Here is a 10616-nt window from a genome sequence, read left to right on the forward strand (position 1 = left end):
TAGTTATGGTTTTCAAATGCCGTTCACTGGTTGTATTGTAATACACATGTTCTCCATTTTAATTTTTTTTTCTTCTTAGAAATTGGTTTTTACGTTAAAGAATCTATTGAAATTGTACTCTGTACTCATGGCAAAAAGAAACTTAGGCGCTATGTAGTTGCCACATGCGGGTTCTAATTGATAAATTACTTGAAGACTCTACAATACTTTCACTGCACTATATATCAAGACACGGGAACGATGATGAGTAATATCTTTCAAATAGGAGTTCCATGCAAACTTTCATCTTACCTGACAGCTGGAGATGGGCTACATGGAGAAAGACAGATTTGGATGTTTATTTCCATCATATAAATTCTGTGTGTTGTCCGGGGACAATTCAACTACCTTTATGTAATGACAAGCTGCATAGAATTATATTACTACACTAATTTGGGGAGATCAAGCTGATTCAACGTACAGCTATGCAACGGGGAAGAACGGGAAAGGAAGATCGTTTCATTGTGTGGATGTGAGTTACTTCCAGAAAGGCGGAAGGGAGGGAAAGAGAACACTTGAATAATACTTGCTGTTGAGTCGATTTTCCTTTGCACATACTATCTAATATAATTTGGCAATGGTTTCAGACCCTCTATAACCACCCCAAATGACCTCACCCAACCCGACTGTGAAAAGGTTTTAATACTTCATCCGTTACTTTTACTAGAATCCGTTTCAGCTATAGGCGTTTCTAAAATATTTTGCTAAAATAAGTTTGGTTTTCTTTGGTCCTTTAATGAAACGCAACACATGTGGGCTGTTTAATGCGGAGGCAATTGGGCAACTCGCGAACATAAGGTGTTATCCCGCCACAGCCATCTTCCCTCAGTCAACAAATGGACAGCCACTATTGCACCAGGTCAAACTAGGAGGAAAAGAAAGAAACCTGCCCTAATAACATCATGCTGGAATGTCAGAACTATGACAACTGGCCTTTCCGAAGACCTCCAATATATCAATGTTTCACGCAAACTGTTGTCATCAGCTTCGAGCTGACAATACCTAATGTTGACATTGCAACTCTCCGAGAAGCACGATTCCGATCGACTGGATTGATTAGAGAGAAAGACCACACCTTCTTCTGACAAAGAAACACCTACAAGAAACAAGAAAATACGGCATAGATTTCTCAGTCAAAGATACACTAAATGATCGATCCTCTCACAAACAGTTCAGAGAGAACCTTGGTACTCCGCCTAATAACGTTCGAGGGCCCCGTCAACCGTCTAAGTGTGTAAGCCCCAACACTCCACTCGTTCTCCGAAGAAAAGGACGAGTTCAATGACGTATTAGAGACCACAATCAACATAATTCCGAAACAAGAACATCTGTGCCTACTAATTTTTCTTTTTTTATTACAAAGTAGACGCCAAACGGATATTGAATCCATAACTTGGCTGACCTATTCTCACAAGCCTACCAGAACTCCAGGTTTACCATCGGTATGAAAAAGACACTTTTAATTTGTCAAGATGTTTATCAGCCATATTCTCTTATTACAGTATCAACAACTACGAAATTTCGGATGTCTTCATTTTCACTTGTATTGTTCCTACCATCACAAACAAACCCTCGATTGAAGCTGAATTTAATTCCTTGTTGGAAAGTCTACCTCAGCGATGTTGCAGCTGAATAATAGGGCCTAGAGCAACAACAAGCTGAGTGAGCACACCAAAACAGAAGTGTAGTAAGCCTAAGAGATATTTTAAGGTCAAGGTCGATTCCAGCTATTTTATCCGGAAATGAGGTTGTGACTATAGGTAAGAGGAGTAAATAGATTGATTATTTAGATATACAATAGTAAAAGGATTTTGAGATTTGTTGTTCAAGTCCTTTATGAGTCCCTTTCACCAGTATCCATCGGAAATATTCGCGTTCTTAATCTCTGCCTTCAGTATACATCGAGATCTTCCCGTTATGTGACTCTTTTATCAGTATTCACTGCAGATAACCCCGACTCTTGAAATAAACCTAATTAATACCTGAAGATTAAATATAGGTTCAGTGAATCTGTAAGAAGTTTATCGTGTCTCTTTATCTATTTACATTTGTAAAATCAGTTTTAGAAATGTATATTTAAAAAATCTCATATGAAAGAAAGAGATAACAATTTCCAATTTATTCACGTATGTATCACTTGACAAACTGAGACTTTACTGTGGACATGAAAACTGAACTATTGATTCACTGGAAAAGAAGAATTATAAGCTACTTTTACATTTCTTTGAGTGAATATTCTAATAGATCTGTTATTTAATCCACATCCATTTAAGAAAAAGATCGTAAGGTGCCTGCTATATTCCTTGGCAGTATGTTGTACCGTTGGTTTGTGTGTGTGTTTTTTCTTCGGTGTTTGTTTTCTTCGTTGTGTATTTCTTTCACATTTGCCGAGGGAGGTAAGGCCGAGTGGATCTCCAGCAAACTGAGGATTCGATCTTCTACATGTGCATGTCATTCGGGCCTGATACATGACGGAGAGGATGCTATACTGGTCCTAAACAGTGTACCGGACTTTTTCAAATTCAAACTTTCTTATAAGCGTGAAATATAAAATTTAATAAATCAGTTGGTTGCGTGCATATTTCATATAATTGATAACGCGGCTCAAGTCCCAAGAGGGGACCTTTGAAAACAATTAAACCATTCAATATTTTTTTATAAACCTAACCGTCATCTTTAATTGTTTCAATGGAACAACCTATTTTTTAAATTCATTATTAAATTGAGGCTATTCTTTGTCTAGTCTTACCCGCAATTATGTCCTTTCTCATAAATAAATCATAAAATACATATTCAATACATCGAAAGGAGGAGTATATAGGCATTCATTTACGGATATACCATCAATGAGAAATAATGAAAAGGATACAAACGTATGATCTTTCCCTCGCATTTATCAAAAGACGAATTCAAACATAATCGGTATTTAATCACAAAGGTATATCAGATATAAAATATATCTATGCTTTCAGTTGGGGATATAGCTCAGTGGTAGAGCGTTCGCATCGCAAGTGAAAGGCCCCGGGTTCGACTCCCGGTATCTCCATAGTTATGGTTTTCAAATGCCGTTCACTGGTTGTATTGTAATACACATGTTCTCCATTTTAATTTTTTTTTCTTCTTAGAAATTGGTTTTTACGTTAAAGAATCTATTGAAATTGTACTCTGTACTCATGGCAAAAAGAAACTTAGGCGCTATGTAGTTGCCACATGCGGGTTCTAATTGATAAATTACTTGAAGACTCTACAATACTTTCACTGCACTATATATCAAGACACGGGAACGATGATGACTAATATCTTTCAAATAGGAGTTCCATGCAAACTTTCATCTTACCTGACAGCTGGAGATGGGCTACACGGAGAAAGATAGAGATGGAAGTTTATTTCCATCATATAAATTCTGTGTGTTGTCCGGGGACAATTCAACTACCTTTATATAATGACAAGCTGCATAGAATTATATTGCTACACTAATTTGGGGAGATCAAGCTGATTCAACGTACAGATATGCAACGGGGAAGAACGGGAAAGGAAGATCGTTTCATTGTGTGGATGTGAGTTACTTCCAGAAAGGCGGAAGGGAGGGAAAGAGAACACTTGAATAATACTTGCTGTTGAGTCGATTTTCCTTTGCACATACTATCTAATATAATTTGGCAATGGTTTCAGACCCTCTATAACCACCCCAAATGACCTCACCCAACCCGACTGTGAAAAGGTTTTAATACTTCATCCGTTACTTTTACTAGAATCCGTTTCAGCTATAGGCGTTTCTAAAATATTTTGCTAAAATAAGTTTGGTTTTCTTTGGTCCTTTAATGAAACGCAACACATGTGGGCTGTTTAATGCGGAGGCAATTGGGCAACTCGCGAACATAAGGTGTTATCCCGCCACAGCCATCTTCCCTCAGTCAACAAATGGACAGCCACTATTGCACCAGGTAAAACTAGGAGGAAAAGAAAGAAACCTGCCCTAATAACATCATGCTGGAATGTCAGAACTATGACAACTGGCCTTTCCGAAGACCTCCAATATATCAATGTTTCACGCAAACTGTTGTCATCAGCTTCGAGCTGACAATACCTAATGTTGACATTGCAACTCTCCGAGAAGCACGATTCCGATCGACTGGATTGATTAGAGAGAAAGACCACACCTTCTTCTGACAAAGAAACACCTACAAGAAACAAGAAAATACGGCATAGATTTCTCAGTCAAAGATACACTAAATGATCGATCCTCTCACAAACAGTTCAGAGAGAACCTTGGTACTCCGCCTAATAACTTTCGAGGGCCCCGTCAACCGTCTAAGTGTGTAAGCCCCAACACTCCACTCGTTCTCCGAAGAAAAGGACGAGTTCAATGACGTATTAGAGACCACAATCAACATAATTCCGAAACAAGAACATCTGTGCCTACTAATTTTTCTTTTTTTATTACAAAGTAGACGCCAAACGGATATTGAATCCATAACTTGGCTGACCTATTCTCACAAGCCTACCAGAACTCCAGGTTTACCATCGGTATGAAAAAGACACTTTTAATTTGTCAAGATGTTTATCAGCCATATTCTCTTATTACAGTATCAACAACTACGAAATTTCGGATGTCTTCATTTTCACTTGTATTGTTCCTACCATCACAAACAAACCCTCGATTGAAGCTGAATTTAATTCCTTGTTGGAAAGTCTACCTCAGCGATGTTGCAGCTGAATAATAGGGCCTAGAGCAACAACAAGCTGAGTGAGCACACCAAAACAGAAGTGTAGTAAGCCTAAGAGATATTTTAAGGTCAAGGTCGATTCCAGCTATTTTATCCGGAAATGAGGTTGTGACTATAGGTAAGAGGAGTAAATAGATTGATTATTTAGATATACAATAGTTAAAGGATTTTGAGATTTGTTGTTCAAGTCCTTTATGAGTCCCTTTCACCAGTATCCATCGGAAATATTCGCGTTCTTAATCTCTGCCTTCAGTATACATCGAGATCTTCCCGTTATGTGACTCTTTTATCAGTATTCACTGCAGATAACCCCGACTCTTGAAATAAACCTAATTAATACCTGAAGATTAAATATAGGTTCAGTGAATCTGTAAGAAGTTTATCGTGTCTCTTTATCTATTTACATTTGTAAAATCAGTTTTAGAAATGTATATTTAAAAAATCTCATATGAAAGAAAGAGATAACAATTTCCAATTTATTCACGTATGTATTACTTGACAAACTGAGACTTTACTGTGGACATGAAAACTGAACTATTGATTCACTGGAAAAGAAGAATTATAAGCTACTTTTACATTTCTTTGAGTGAATATTCTAATAGATCTGTTATTTAATCCACATCCATTTAAGAAAAAGATCGTAAGGTGCCTGCTATATTCCTTGGCAGTATGTTGTACCGTTGGTTTGTGTGTGTGTTTTTTCTTCGGTGTTTGTTTTCTTCGTTGTGTATTTCTTTCACATTTGCCGAGGGAGGTAAGGCCGAGTGGATCTCCAGCAAACTGAGGATTCGATCTTCTACATGTGCATGTCATTCGGGCCTGATACATGACGGAGAGGATGCTATACTGGTCTTAAACAGTGTACCGGACTTTTTCAAATTCAAACTTTCTTATAAGCGTGAAATATAAAATTTAATAAATCAGTTGGTTGCGTGCATATTTCATATAATTGATAACGCGGCTCAAGTCCCAAGAGGGGACCTTTGAAAACAATTAAACCATTCAATATTTTTTTATAAACCTAACCGTCATCTTTAATTGTTTCAATGGAACAACCTATTTTTTAAATTCATTATTAAATTGAGGCTATTCTTTGTCTAGTCTTACCCGCAATTATGTCCTTTCTCATAAATAAATCATAAAATACATATTCAATACATCGAAAGGAGGAGTATATAGGCATTCATTTACGGATATACCATCAATGAGAAATAATGAAAAGGATACAAACGTATGATCTTTCCCTCGCATTTATCAAAAGACGAATTCAAACATAATCGGTATTTAATCACAAAGGTATATCAGATATAAAATATATCTATGCTTTCAGTTGGGGATATAGCTCAGTGGTAGAGCGTTCGCATCGCAAGTGAAAGGCCCCGGGTTCGACTCCCGGTATCTCCATAGTTATGGTTTTCAAATGCCGTTCACTGGTTGTATTGTAATACACATGTTCTCCATTTTAATTTTTTTTTCTTCTTAGAAATTGGTTTTTACGTTAAAGAATCTATTGAAATTGTACTCTGTACTCATGGCAAAAAGAAACTTAGGCGCTATGTAGTTGCCACATGCGGGTTCTAATTGATAAATTACTTGAAGACTCTACAATACTTTCACTGCACTATATATCAAGACACGGGAACGATGATGACTAATATCTTTCAAATAGGAGTTCCATGCAAACTTTCATCTTACCTGACAGCTGGAGATGGGCTGCACGGAGAAAGATAGAGATGGAAGTTTATTTCCATCATATAAATTCTGTGTGTTGTCCGGGGACAATTCAACTACCTTTATATAATGACAAGCTGCATAGAATTATATTGCTACACTAATTTGGGGAGATCAAGCTGATTCAACGTACAGCTATGCAACGGGGAAGAACGGGAAAGGAAGATCGTTTCATTGTGTGGATGTGAGTTACTTCCAGAAAGGCGGAAGGGAGGGAAAGAGAACACTTGAATAATACTTGCTGTTGAGTCGATTTTCCTTTGCACATACTATCTAATATAATTTGGCAATGGTTTCAGACCCTCTATAACCACCCCAAATGACCTCACCCAACCCGACTGTGAAAAGGTTTTAATACTTCATCCGTTACTTTTACTAGAATCCGTTTCAGCTATAGGCGTTTCTAAAATATTTTGCTAAAATAAGTTTGGTTTTCTTTGGTCCTTTAATGAAACGCAACACATGTGGGCTGTTTAATGCGGAGGCAATTGGGCAACTCGCGAACATAAGGTGTTATCCCGCCACAGCCATCTTCCCTCAGTCAACAAATGGACAGCCACTATTGCACCAGGTAAAACTAGGAGGAAAAGAAAGAAACCTGCCCTAATAACATCATGCTGGAATGTCAGAACTATGACAACTGGCCTTTCCGAAGACCTCCAATATATCAATGTTTCACGCAAACTGTTGTCATCAGCTTCGAGCTGACAATACCTAATGTTGACATTGCAACTCTCCGAGAAGCACGATTCCGATCGACTGGATTGATTAGAGAGAAAGACCACACCTTCTTCTGACAAAGAAACACCTACAAGAAACAAGAAAATACGGCATAGATTTCTCAGTCAAAGATACACTAAATGATCGATCCTCTCACAAACAGTTCAGAGAGAACCTTGGTACTCCGCCTAATAACTTTCGAGGGCCCCGTCAACCGTCTAAGTGTGTAAGCCCCAACACTCCACTCGTTCTCCGAAGAAAAGGACGAGTTCAATGACGTATTAGAGACCACAATCAACATAATTCCGAAACAAGAACATCTGTGCCTACTAATTTTTCTTTTTTTATTACAAAGTAGACGCCAAACGGATATTGAATCCATAACTTGGCTGACCTATTCTCACAAGCCTACCAGAACTCCAGGTTTACCATCGGTATGAAAAAGACACTTTTAATTTGTCAAGATGTTTATCAGCCATATTCTCTTATTACAGTATCAACAACTACGAAATTTCGGATGTCTTCATTTTCACTTGTATTGTTCCTACCATCACAAACAAACCCTCGATTGAAGCTGAATTTAATTCCTTGTTGGAAAGTCTACCTCAGCGATGTTGCAGCTGAATAATAGGGCCTAGAGCAACAACAAGCTGAGTGAGCACACCAAAACAGAAGTGTAGTAAGCCTAAGAGATATTTTAAGGTCAAGGTCGATTCCAGCTATTTTATCCGGAAATGAGGTTGTGACTATAGGTAAGAGGAGTAAATAGATTGATTATTTAGATATACAATAGTTAAAGGATTTTGAGATTTGTTGTTCAAGTCCTTTATGAGTCCCTTTCACCAGTATCCATCGGAAATATTCGCGTTCTTAATCTCTGCCTTCAGTATACATCGAGATCTTCCCGTTATGTGACTCTTTTATCAGTATTCACTGCAGATAACCCCGACTCTTGAAATAAACCTAATTAATACCTGAAGATTAAATATAGGTTCAGTGAATCTGTAAGAAGTTTATCGTGTCTCTTTATCTATTTACATTTGTAAAATCAGTTTTAGAAATGTATATTTAAAAAATCTCATATGAAAGAAAGAGATAACAATTTCCAATTTATTCACGTATGTATTACTTGACAAACTGAGACTTTACTGTGGACATGAAAACTGAACTATTGATTCACTGGAAAAGAAGAATTATAAGCTACTTTTACATTTCTTTGAGTGAATATTCTAATAGATCTGTTATTTAATCCACATCCATTTAAGAAAAAGATCGTAAGGTGCCTGCTATATTCCTTGGCAGTATGTTGTACCGTTGGTTTGTGTGTGTGTTTTTTCTTCGGTGTTTGTTTTCTTCGTTGTGTATTTCTTTCACATTTGCCGAGGAAGGTAAGGCCGAGTGGATCTCCAGCAAACTGAGGATTCGATCTTCTACATGTGCATGTCATTCGGGCCTGATACATGACGGAGAGGATGCTATACTGGTCCTAAACAGTGTACCGGACTTTTTCAAATTCAAACTTTCTTATAAGCGTGAAATATAAAATTTAATAAATCAGTTGGTTGCGTGCATATTTCATATAATTGATAACGCGGCTCAAGTCCCAAGAGGGGACCTTTGAAAACAATTAAACCATTCAATATTTTTTTATAAACCTAACCGTCATCTTTAATTGTTTCAATGGAACAACCTATTTTTTAAATTCATTATTAAATTGAGGCTATTCTTTGTCTAGTCTTACCCGCAATTATGTCCTTTCTCATAAATAAATCATAAAATACATATTCAATACATCGAAAGGAGGAGTATATAGGCATTCATTTACGGATATACCATCAATGAGAAATAATGAAAAGGATACAAACGTATGATCTTTCCCTCGCATTTATCAAAAGACGAATTCAAACATAATCGGTATTTAATCACAAAGGTATATCAGATATAAAATATATCTATGCTTTCAGTTGGGGATATAGCTCAGTGGTAGAGCGTTCGCATCGCAAGTGAAAGGCCCCGGGTTCGACTCCCGGTATCTCCATAGTTATGGTTTTCCAATGCCGTTCACTGGTTGTATTGTAATACACATGTTCTCCATTTTAATTTTTTTTTCTTCTTAGAAATTGGTTTTTACGTTAAAGAATCTATTGAAATTGTACTCTGTACTCATGGCAAATAGAAACTTAGGCGCTATGTAGTTGCCACATGCGGGTTCTAATTGATAAATTACTTGAAGACTCTACAATACTTTCACTGCACTATATATCAAGACACGGGAACGATGATGAGTAATATCTTTCAAATAGGAGTTCCATGCAAACTTTCATCTTACCTGACAGCTGGAGATGGGCTACACGGAGAAAGACAGATTTGGATGTTTATTTCCATCATATAAATTCTGTGTGTTGTCCGGGGACAATTCAACTACCTTTATGTAATGACAAGCTGCATAGAATTATATTACTACACTAATTTGGGGAGATCAAGCTGATTCAACGTACAGCTATGCAACGGGGAAGAACGGGAAAGGAAGATCGTTTCATTGTGTGGATGTGAGTTACTTCCAGAAAGGCGGAAGGGAGGGAAAGAGAACACTTGAATAATACTTGCTGTTGAGTCGATCTTCCTTTCCACATAGTATCTAATATAATTTGGCAATGGTTTCAGACCCTCTATAACCACCCCAAATGACCTCACCCAACCCGACTGTGAAAAGGTTTTAATACTTCATCCGTTACTTTTACTAGAATCCGTTTCAGCTATAGGCGTTTCTGAAATATTTTGCTAAAATAAGTTTGGTTTTCTTTGGTCCTTTAATGAAACGCAACACATGTGGGCTGTTTAATGCGGAGGCAATTGGGCAACTCGCGAACATAAGGTGTTATCCCGCCTCAGCCATCTTCCTTAAGTTACTGCCTGGAGCTTAGAAAAGCCTACGCTCGACAAATCGACAGACACTTTTGCACCAGGTAAAACTAGGAGGAAAAAAAAAAGAAACCTGCCCTAATAACATCATGCTGGAATGTCAGAACTATGACAACTGGCCTTTCCGAAGACCTCCAATATATCAATGTTTCACGCAAACTGTTGTGATCGGCTTTGAGCTTACAATACTTAATGTTGACATTGCAACTCTCCGAGAAGCACGATTCCGATCGACTGGATGCATTAGAGAGAAAGACCACATATTCTTCTGGCAATGAAACATCTACAAGAAACGAGAAAATACGGCATAGATTTCTCAGTCAAAGATACACTAGTTGATCGATCCTCTCACAAACCGTCTGAGTGTGTACGCCCCAACACTCCACTCGTTCTCCGAAGAAAAGGACGAGTTGAGTAACGTATTAGATACCACAATCAACATAATTCCGAAACAAGAACATCTGTGCCTACTAAGTT

General features: G+C 37.6%; 3 non-coding genes across 3 annotated transcripts; all 3 read left to right on the plus strand.

The window, feature by feature from the left end:
* The first annotated feature begins 3013 nt into the window (after nt 1–3013).
* Nucleotides 3014–3085, plus strand: Trnaa-cgc (transfer RNA alanine (anticodon CGC)). Its single transcript has one exon. It is a non-coding gene; the product is annotated as a tRNA-Ala (tRNA).
* Nucleotides 3086–6098: 3013 nt separating this feature from the next.
* On the plus strand, nt 6099–6170 carry Trnaa-cgc (transfer RNA alanine (anticodon CGC)). Its single transcript has one exon. It is a non-coding gene; the product is annotated as a tRNA-Ala (tRNA).
* A 3013-nt stretch (nt 6171–9183) lies between these two features.
* Trnaa-cgc (transfer RNA alanine (anticodon CGC)) lies at nt 9184–9255 on the plus strand. Its single transcript has one exon. It is a non-coding gene; the product is annotated as a tRNA-Ala (tRNA).
* Nucleotides 9256–10616: the final 1361 nt, after the last annotated feature.

The sequence above is a fragment of the Sinohyriopsis cumingii genome, chromosome 1 (assembly GCF_028554795.1).
Source record: "Sinohyriopsis cumingii isolate HCF-2022 chromosome 1, ASM2855479v2, whole genome shotgun sequence".
Lineage (NCBI taxonomy): Eukaryota > Metazoa > Mollusca > Bivalvia > Unionida > Unionidae > Sinohyriopsis > Sinohyriopsis cumingii.